The sequence below is a fragment of the Natator depressus genome, chromosome 13 (genome assembly GCF_965152275.1).
Source record: "Natator depressus isolate rNatDep1 chromosome 13, rNatDep2.hap1, whole genome shotgun sequence".
Classification (NCBI taxonomy): Eukaryota; Metazoa; Chordata; order Testudines; family Cheloniidae; genus Natator; species Natator depressus.
In genome coordinates, this window is record NC_134246.1 from 31,325,763 (window position 1) to 31,336,417 (window position 10,655).

A 10,655-nucleotide genomic window follows, 5' to 3' on the forward strand; every position below is an offset into this window, starting at 1 on the left:
CCCTAGCCTGTAGCGGTGCATTGGATTCTTCCGTCCTAAGTGCAGGACCCTGCACTTATCCTTATTGAACCTCATCAGATTTCTTTTGGCTCAATCCTCCAATTTTTCTAGGTCCCTCTGTATCCTATCCCTACCCAGCATTCTCAGAACTACACATTCACCAAGCATTCTCCAAGCGTTCACCTTCACCAAGCATTCTCAGAACTATGATACCCACACGAGGAAATAAGGAAACAGATCAACAGAGCCAGACGTGTACCCAGAAGCCTCCTGCTGCAAGACAAGCCCACAAAAGAAACCAACAGAACTCCACTGGCCATCACATACAGTCCTCAGCTAAAACCTCTCCAACGCATCATCAGTGATCTACAACCCATCCTGGACAACAATCCCTCACTTTCACAGGCCTTGGGAGGCAGGCCAGTCCTCACCCACAGACAACCTGAAGCATATTCTCACCAGGAACTACACACTGCACCATAATAACTCTAACTCAGGAACCAATCCATGCAACAAACCTCGATGCCAACTCTGCCCACATATCTACACCAGCGACACCATCACAGGAACTAACCAGATGAGCCATACCATCACCGGTGCATTCACCTGCACGTCCGCCAATGTAGTATACGCCATCATGTGCCAACAATGCCCCTCTGCTATGTACATCAGCCAAACTGGACAGTCCCTACATAAAAGGATAAATGGACACAAATCGGGTATTAGGAATGGCAATATACAGAAACCTGTAGGAGAACGCTTCAACCTCCCTGGACACACAATAGCAGATTTCAAGGTAGCCATCCTGCAGCAAGAAAACATCAGGACCAGACTTCAAAGAGAAACTGCTGAGCTTCAGTTCATTTGCAAATTTGACACCATCAGCTCAGGGTTAAACACAGACTGTGACTGGCTCGCCAACGACAAAAGCAGTTTCTCCTCCCTTGGTGTTCACACCTCCACTGCTAGAAGAGGGCCTCATCCTCCCTGATTGAACTAACTTTGTTATCCTTAGCCTGATTCTTGCTTGCATATTTATACCTGCCTCTGGAAATTTCCACTACATTCATCCGAGGAAGTGGGTAGTCACCCACGAAAGCTTATACTCCAATACGTCTGTTAGTCTATAAGGTGTCACAGGACTCTTTGCCGCATCTATGCGTCTGACAGTTTTGTTCTTTACTATAGTTTCAACCAGTTTGTGTGGTACTAAAGTCAGGCTTTCCGGCCTGTAATTGCTCAGATCACCTCTGGAGCCCTTTTTAAAAATTGGCGACACATTAGCTATTCTCCAGTCATTTGGTACAGAAGCTGATTTAAATGATAGGTTACAGACTACAGTTAGTAGTTCTGCAATTTCACATTTGAGTTCCTTCAGGACTCTTGGGTGACTCCCATCTGGTCTTAGTGTTTAATTTATCAATTTGTTCCCAAACCTCCTCTAATGACACCTCAATCTGGGACAGTTCCTCAGATTTGTCACCTAAAAAGAATGGCTCAGGTTTGGGAATCTCCCTCACATCCTCAGCCATGAAGGTTTAGGGCCATTGAAGGGTCACAGGGAGCTGACTGGCCACTATTTTTAGGGTTCATAGTCTTGGGCACCCAGGAACCCTCGCAAGGGTCAGGGCCCCACTGGGCAGAGACACTGTGAAACCTGCTCTGCCCCTGAGAACTTACCATCTGCATGGACAGGGCAGGCAAAGGGGTGAGAAGGAAGCAAAGGCTCAGGGTTTGTTGTGATGATGGGGGGGATGGTGCAGGTTGAATGAAGAGCATCTAGGAGCAGTGCTGGGTGAGGGCAGAGGGTTCGGGCATTTGCAGGGTGCAGAGGGAGCCTTAGCCAGCACAGCTATGAAATAGCCTGTCTGTTATCTTCACCCGTGCGCCGCACGTGTTGGGCCCAACAGTGGTGGCCTGACAAATGAAACATACAGCTTGTAGTAGGAAGAGAGCCTGAGACCAAAGGCCTGGTATGAGGCAGGACCTGCTCACAGAATCTGGCAAGAACAGGGCTGATATTGCAGAAATACACATTCCTAAGCACAGAGTATTCACGCAAACACATCCCGATATCAAGGATGGTACAAAAACGTTCCCCAAGGATAACAGGAACACACTGACCCCTCCTAAAAGATAAGGTCAGGATGACAGTACGTAATAGAGATGTTCTAATCGAACCAACATGTACAAGGTGATAACTAGCCATGTCAGGGGGCAGTAACTATGTCAGAGGAGTATAAAGATGTACCTCAGGGGGCAGCAGCAGTTCAAATCTGGCAGCAGCCCTGTGGGCAGAAGTGAAAAAGAGACGCCAAGGCCAGAAGGAAGCACTGTGCCCATCTGGTCTGTCCTGGGTAACATGGGCCAGAGCTCCTCTCAGAATTAACCCTGGTGAACTAGAGCAGATCTCTTAGAAAAACATCCCAGGTATAAAACTTGCCAGTGATGGAGTCCTTGGCAAAGTGTTCCCATGGTTAATTACCTTCACTGTTAAAAATAGGGCCCCCTTTCCTGTCCGAATGTGTCCGGCTTCACATCCCAGCCACTGGCTCTTGTTAGACCTTTGGCTGCTAGATTGCAGAGCCCATTATTATTATTAAAGGCTAAACCTCATTGACATCGTTAAAAAGATACTCAGGTTTGAAATCTCTCTAAGACCACATTACAGTCTCAGGAGCATTCAGAGCCACGAGGGGCAGCTGCATCAGCTACGCTTCAATGGGGAGGAAAATATAATTAAACATACTTCCTCCAACAAATTATACTGGAAGAAAAGAAACTCACCCTTGCAAGAAAAAACAAATACCAGACCCTAAAAATACAGCCTTTTTAATGAAAAACCTATTATGATCAGAACAACTTCTTGTTCTCCATGATAGAATTCTTTATGCATAGAATCAAACAGGCTACACATAAGAGAAGAAAATATAAAACTCTAGCAACCAGTATCAAAGGAAGAAAGATCTGCTACTATCACACCATCAGCTTGACTTTCCCCTAAACCAATTGCAAAAAGAAATGGTTCCTCACTGTCACTGCGGTTCTTTGAGATATGATGAAGACGTGTATTCCACTTCGGTGTGTGTACGGAGACGGAGATTTTTCCCTAATGGTACCCATAGAGGAGCAGTGCTCATGCCTCACGGCTGTGGCCCCTCCCTGGGCTATGTGAGGTGGCACCACCCCAGCCCCACCTCAGTTCCTTCATGCCAAAAGCCCATGAGAGGAGACACCAGTGCAGAGGGGGTGGAGGTTGGGTTGTGGAAAACATGTCTGCATCACATCTCAAAGAACCAGTTACAATAAGTAACCGTTTCCTCTTCTTCGAGTAGATGCAGATGTGTGTTCCACTTGGATGACTCACAAGCAGTACCCCAATCTGGAGGCGGGGTTCAGAGTCCACTGAAATAAGGATCACATGACTGCCGTTCTGAGGCCCGCTCTGCAAGATGCGGTAATAGCATAATGGTCCGTATATGTACTTATGGACGACCACAAGGCCGCCCTGCAAATGTCCAGTAAGGAAACGTCACTAAGGAACGCTATCGATGTCACCTGCGCTCTTGTGTATTGAGCCCATATCCTCTGAGGAGACATAGCCAGAGTTATCTCATACACAGCCCTGATACAGGATATTATCCATCTAGAGATGGTCTGTGCAGGGACCACTTGCCTCTTCATGCTGTCCACATATGACATGAACAGGCGAGGCGTGTTAGGGGGCTTATTTCTTCACCCACTTACTTCCTTGGTGCTTCTTGCATGAACAGAGAGCAACAATACCCCAAGTCCAAAGGTGCAAACAATTCGATGTTTATTGGGGTGAACTTCCAGCAAACATGATTCCAGTTTCCTTCCTTAATGTCCCCCTTCCCAGCTCTGACACCACAAAGCCTTACACCTGTGGCCCTATTCCCATTCCTGCCCTTAGCAGGACATGATTCCAATTTCCCCACCCCCATTCCCTGTTCCCATTCCCCCCCACTCCCCACACACTTCCTGATTGACTGCAGACTATATAGTAAAACTTGAGTTCTGCTTAGCTATACCTTAACCAATCATTTTCCTGAAATTTAACTAACCAATCCTAACATATTGTAACATGATTATGTAACCAATTATATCCCACCACCTTAATTAGTTTACACCCAGCAAAATTAATTATACAGCAGACAGAAACAATCGCCGAACCAGACAGAGATTATACAGACAAACAATAGGGAAATGGGGACTACAGTGATAGAACAACAAAGAAATGAGGATTTCACATCCCAGCTATTGATAAGTGAGTTCTTGCCAGACAGGATGCTATCAAACTAAGGTTTCAGAGTAACAGCCATGTTAGTCTGTATTCGCAAAAAGAAAAGGAGTACTTGTGGCACCTTAGAGACTAACCAATTTATTTGAGCATAAGCTTTCGTGAGCTACAGCTCACTTCATCAGATGCATACTGTGGAAAGTGTAGAAGATCTTTTTATATACACACAAAGCATGAAAAAATACCTCCTCCCACCCCACTCTCCTGCTGGTAATAGCTTATCTAAAGTGATCACTCTCCTTACAATGTGTATGATAATCAAGTTGGGCCATTTCCAGCACAAATCCAGGTCTTCTCACCCCCTCCCCCCCACAAACACACTCACAAACCCACTCTCCTGCTGGTAATAGCTTATCTAAAGTGACCACTCTCCTTACAATGTGTATGATAATCAAGGTGGGCCATTTCCAGCACAAATCCAGGGTTTAACAAGAACGTCTGGGGGGGGCGGGTAGGAAAAAACAAGGGGAAATAGGTTACCTTGCATAATGACTTAGCCACTCCCAGTCTCTATTCAAGCCTAAGTTAATTGTATCAAATTTGCAAATGAATTCCAATTCAACAGTTTCTCGCTGGAGTCTGGATTTGAAGTTTTTTTGTTGTAATATCACAACTTTCATGTCTGTAATTGCGTGACCAGAGAGATTGAAGTGTTCTCCGACTGGTTTATGAATGTTATAATTCTTGACATCTGATTTGTGTCCATTTATTCTTTAACGTAGAGACTGTCCTGTTTGACCAATGTACATGGCAGAGGGGCATTGCTGGCACATGATGGCATATATCACATTGGTGGATGTGCAGGTGAACGAGCCTTTGATAGTGTGGCTGATGTTATTAGGCCCTGTGATGGTGTCCCCTGAATAGATATGTGGGCACAGTTGGCAACGGGCTTTGTTGCAAGGATAGGTTCCTGGGTTAGTGGTTCTGTTGTGTGGTATGTGTTTGTTGGTGAGTATTTGCTTCAGGTTGGGGGGCTGTCTGTAGGCAAGGACTGGCCAGTCTCCCAAGATTTGTGAGAGTGTTGGGTCATCCTTCAGGATAGGTTGTAGATCCTTAATAATGCGTTGGAGGGGTTTTAGTTGGGGGCTGAAGGTGACGGCTAGTGGCGTTCTGTTATTTTCTTTGTTAGGCCTGTCCTGTAGTAGGTGACTTCTGGGAACTCTTCTGGCTCTATCAATCTGTTTCTTCACTTCCGCAGGTGGGTATTGTAGTTGTAAGAACGCTTGATAGAGATCTTGTAGGTGTTTGTCTCTGTCTGAGGGGTTGGAGCAAATGCGGTTGTATCGCAGAGCTTGGCTGTAGACGATGGATCGTGTGGTGTGGTCAGGGTGAAAGCTGGAGGCATGTAGGTAGGAATAGCGGTCAGTAGGTTTCCGGTATAGGGTGGTGTCTATGTGACCATTGTTTATTAGCACTGTAGTGTCCAGGAAGTGGATCTCTTGTGTGGACTGGACCAGGCTGAGGTTGATGGTGGGATGGAAATTGTTAAAATCATGGTGGAATTCCTCAAGGGCTTCTTTTCCATGGGTCCAGATGATGAAGATGTCATCAATATAGCGCAAGTAGAGTAGGGGCGTTAGGGGACGAGAGCTGAGGAAGCGTTGTTCTAAGTCAGCCATAAAAATGTTGGCATACTGTGGGGCCATGCGGGTACCCATAGCAGTGCCGCTGATCTGAAGGTATACATTGTCCCCAAATGTAAAATAGTTATGGGTAAGGACAAAGTCACAAAGTTCAGCCACCATGTTAGCCGTGACATTATTGGAGATAGTGTTCTTGACGGCTTGTAGTCCATCTTTGTATGGAATGTTGGTGTAGAGGGCTTCGACATCCATAGTGGCCAGGATGGTGTTATCAGGAAGATCACCGATGGATTGTAGTTTCCTCAGGAAGTCAGTGGTGTCTCGAAGGTAGCTGGGAGTGCTGGTAGTGTGGGGCCTGAGGAGGGAGTCTACATAGCCAGACAATCCTGCTGTCAGGGTGCCAATGCCTGAGATGATGGGGCGCCCAGGATTTCCAGGTTTATGGATCTTGGGTAGTAGATAGAATGTCCCAGGTCGGGGTTCCAGGGGTGTGTCTGTGCGGATTTGATCTTGTGCTTTTTCAGGGAGTTTCTTGAGCAAATGCTGTAGTTTCTTTTGGTAACTCTCAGTGGGATCAGAGGGTAATGGCTTGTAGAAAGTGGTGTTGGAGAGCTGCCGAGCAGCTTCTTGTTCATATTCCGACCTATTCATGATGACAACAGCACCTCCTTTGTCAGCCTTTTTGATTATGATGTCAGAATTGTTTCTGAGGCTGTGGATGGCATTGTGTTCCGCACAGCTGAGGTTATGGGGCAAGTGATGCTGCTTTTCCACAATTTCAGCCCGTGCACGTTGGCAGAAGCACTCTATGTAGAAGTCCAGTCTGCTGTTTCGACCTTCAGGAGGAGTCCACCTAGAATCCTTCTTTTTGAAGTGTTGGTAGGGAGGTCTCTGTGGATTAGTATGTTGTTCAGAGGTATGTTGGAAGTATTCCTTGAGTCGGAGATGTCGAAAATAGGATTCTAGGTCACCACAGAACTATATCATGTTCGTGGGGGTGGAGGGGCAGAAGGAGAGGCCCCGAGATAGGACAGCTGCTTCTGCAGGGCTGAGAGTATAGTTGGATAGATTAACAATATTGCTGGGTGGGTTGAGGGAACCATTGCTGTGGCCCCTTGTGGCATGTAGTAGTTTAGAAAGTTTAGTGTCCTTTTTCTTTTTTTGGAGAGTTTCCTTTTACATCTTCTAGGCACTTCCCTTTCTCTGGAGACAATAGGCATTATCAGGACAGGTTTCAGAGTAACAGCCGTGTTAGTCTGTATTCGCAAAAAGAAAAGGAGGACTTGTGGCACCTTAGAGACTAACCAATTTATTTGAGCATAAGCTTTCGTGAGCTACAGCTCACTTCATCGGATGCATACTGTGGAAAGTGTAGAAGATCTTTTTACACTTTCCACAGTATGCATCCGATGAAGTGAGCTGTAGCTCACGAATAAATTGGTTAGTCTCTAAGGTGCCACAAGTACTCATTATCAGGACAGGATTGTATTCATAACAGCCCAATAGCACCTGATTTCAATGTGACTGGTTTGGAATGTGAGGATGTGACCTGTCGCTTCCCAGCTTATGGCTGCCTCTGTTGCTTAGCCAAAGGCCTTAGCCTAAGCACAGGGCCTCAGACTGTCACAGTAAGAGAAGGACCTTACACTGGCAGACAGTGATTTTGATTCTTTCTTTTATACCTCTAGAACTAGCTAAGTGATAAGAATACACCTAAATTCTTAGAGTATAGGCCTTTACAGACAGGCCTGAATATCTATATCCTAACAAGGCGAAACACAAAACAGTTTAGTCCTGTCTAGATAAAAGGTTTGACATCGCCTGACATCCAGATATGGAGGTGCTGTTCTTCTGGGGAAGAGTGCGGCTAAGGGAAAACCATGGGTAACTGCACCATCTAATTCAGATGAAACTGAGAGCCCACCTTGGATAAAAACTTTGGATGTGGTCACAATGTTGCCTTGTCCTTGGAGAACTGAGTATAAGGAGACTCTGCTGTCGGAGCCTGCAACTCCCACACCCGCCTTGTAGAACATGGTTACCAGGAATACGGTTTTCTGACACCAAAGGAGCAGTGAACAGGACACTAGGGGCTCAAGTGGAGGGCCCAGTACCAAGTGGAGGGCCCAGCCACCAAAACCATGTTTAGGTCCCACAAGGGGACCGGTTCACATACCGGAGGGTATAAACAGAGAAGCCCTTTTAGATTCTCATCACCACAGCATTGGCAAAGACTGATTTTCATTGAATAGGGGAATGAAACACTATTGTGGCCAGATGCACCCTCAGTGAACTGATCGCAAAGCCTGATTCCTGAAGGTGTAGCAGGTTCTGCAAGATGAACATTTGCTCTCGAACGCTGTTTGTTTTTAATGCGGGTGAGGGCTGAGAATCCATTTTCACAAAGGGAAGTGGGAGCAAACGGAAGGCGGACTCGCAGAGCATGGTTACCCAGTCAGGGAATTCACCAGACGTGTGCAACCAGAATTCAACACGAGGCATGGGCTTGTGGGCACGATTCACATCGGTGTTGTTTCTCCGCTCAGTAAATTCCTCCTCCTCTTTGGGAATCATTTCAAGCAATTCCCCATCAGGAGATAAAAAGGGATTTGTGATCCACATCATTTCAGTATTGTTACCGTGTGCTGATGTACGTTCTGAACTGGTAAGAAGGGAATCCATGCGGTCTGCCATCAAAGCACCAGAAGTCAGGTGTTCAAAAACTCCTGCAGGCATGGAGACATGATCCTGGTCCCTTTGTGCACTCGCTTCTGCCATAGACCCAGCTTCTCAGTGAACGCAGTCACTTTGTTTGACTGGTGCCCTTGCATGCTAATATTAAGTTGATTCAGGTGGTGAAAGATATCAGCAAGATAAGCAAGCTGAGCAAGCCAGGTCTCTGAGAACTTACCTGATCTGTGCATTTGCTCTTCCAAAAACCCCATCAGAGACTCACGAAGCTCAAAAACGCGATTCAAACCCTTTCTCTTGGAAAGCCGTCTGACCTCAGTGTTCAGGAGAAGGCTGTGATGCAATTCACCTATTTCTGCACACATTGCCCCCAGAATATGTGCATTCGCTTGGTGTGTTTTGATAAAGTTAACTACTTTTATTGTCTTGTCAAGTACATCTTTCAGGTCATCCGGCCTCTTTCTCATGGCCAGGTTCTCCCTGTGAACCATGCAGTGCCTTACTTTTGCCAGTGGTGCAACATCTGTAATTTTTTTTTTTGCAACCCCCTTATGCCTCCCCGTCATTGCAGCAGCACTGTCTGTGCACACACACTGCCCCCAGTCTAGGTTGTTGCTCATCATGAAATTCTCCAGACACTTAAAAATCCCATCACTTGTTTGTTTTTGTCGGCAGTGATCTGCAAAATATCAGTTCTCCTATTTTCCCATCACAGATATATCGCACAGAAACCAACAGCTGAACCTCACCTGACACATCCAAAGGGTCGTCTAGTTGTAAGCTGTATGTCCCACTTGCTTGAATCCTGGTCTTTCACGTCAGCTACAACCTCTGTAAAATCCTTTTAAGGGTGTCGTTTGATACTGGCACATTCTTCAGTCGATTAGCAGCTTCATCCCCTAGCATTTCACGGCACACTTCAATTGCAGCTGGCATCAGTAATTTCAGCAATTGTATGTGGCTTTCTGGTTTTAGCAATTCTAATTGTCACCGTGTAGGATGCTTTGAGAGCCTTCTCTTGCAAGATTCACCCAGTTTGTACCGTCTTTTTTGCGTTATAAGCAATTCCACTTCCTTTCAAAATACTCCGTTGGCTTGTCAATGCTTTCCACATGCACGACCTCAGATGTCTTTTAATTTTTTTGGCTTAAGTGCTTCCTCAGAAAGTACTTCTCCACAAATTACACCCTGGGGTTTTGATTCTCCACCCACCCACCCACACACACATAAAGCCAAGTTCAATGTAGCTGTAGTCATATTCCCTCAGGTTCTGTTTTTTTGAAGAGGGTTCCATTTCGCTTCTTTCTTTCTCTTCTCTCTGCGTTGAGATGGTTTCTGCTTGGTGAACAGTTGAAGCAGACGGAGTCGGTTTACAAATAACAAACGTAGCCATTACAGAAATTAAACGGAGTAATTCTAGTTCACGCTTGCTGCTGAACAGTTCACTAGCAAAGGCACCACAAATGGGGGAGGGCACAATTTAAAGGTTCTGGGGGGCATGTAACCCCTCACGTGTTGCCTCTTGATCCAACAGAGGTTTTCAAACTGTGGGGCACGCCCCCCTCGGGGGGCATGGAGGAACATTCGGAAGGGGGAGAGTGGCAATGCCAGTTTGAACTTTTTGGGTAGAGCCCCCACAGACCGGCTGAGCTGAGCGGGTTGGAGGTGGTGCTGCCCCGCCACACTGGGCTGGCCCCCCCAGAACATTCCTCTGTGCCCCCTAGGGGGACACCTTCCGCAGTTGGAAAGCCTCTGTGCTAAATGGAAGGCAGAAATCTGAGGGGAGGGCATGTGACCCTGTGTGCCCCCCAGGTGTCGCCTCTGGTTGCTGGGACATTCACGGACCCATCCTCCCCGATTATATTGGTGGACCCCTAAGTGTCTGCAGCATAGGTGCCGACTGCATGGGTGCTCTGGGGCTGAAGCACCCATGGAAAAAATTGTGGGTGCTCAACACCCACCAGCCACCCACCAATCAGCTGTTTGGCGCCTCCCCCCGTTCCCCTCCGTGCCTCCTGCCCGCCACCGCAGTGGTATAGCAGGGGAAGGGACTCCCA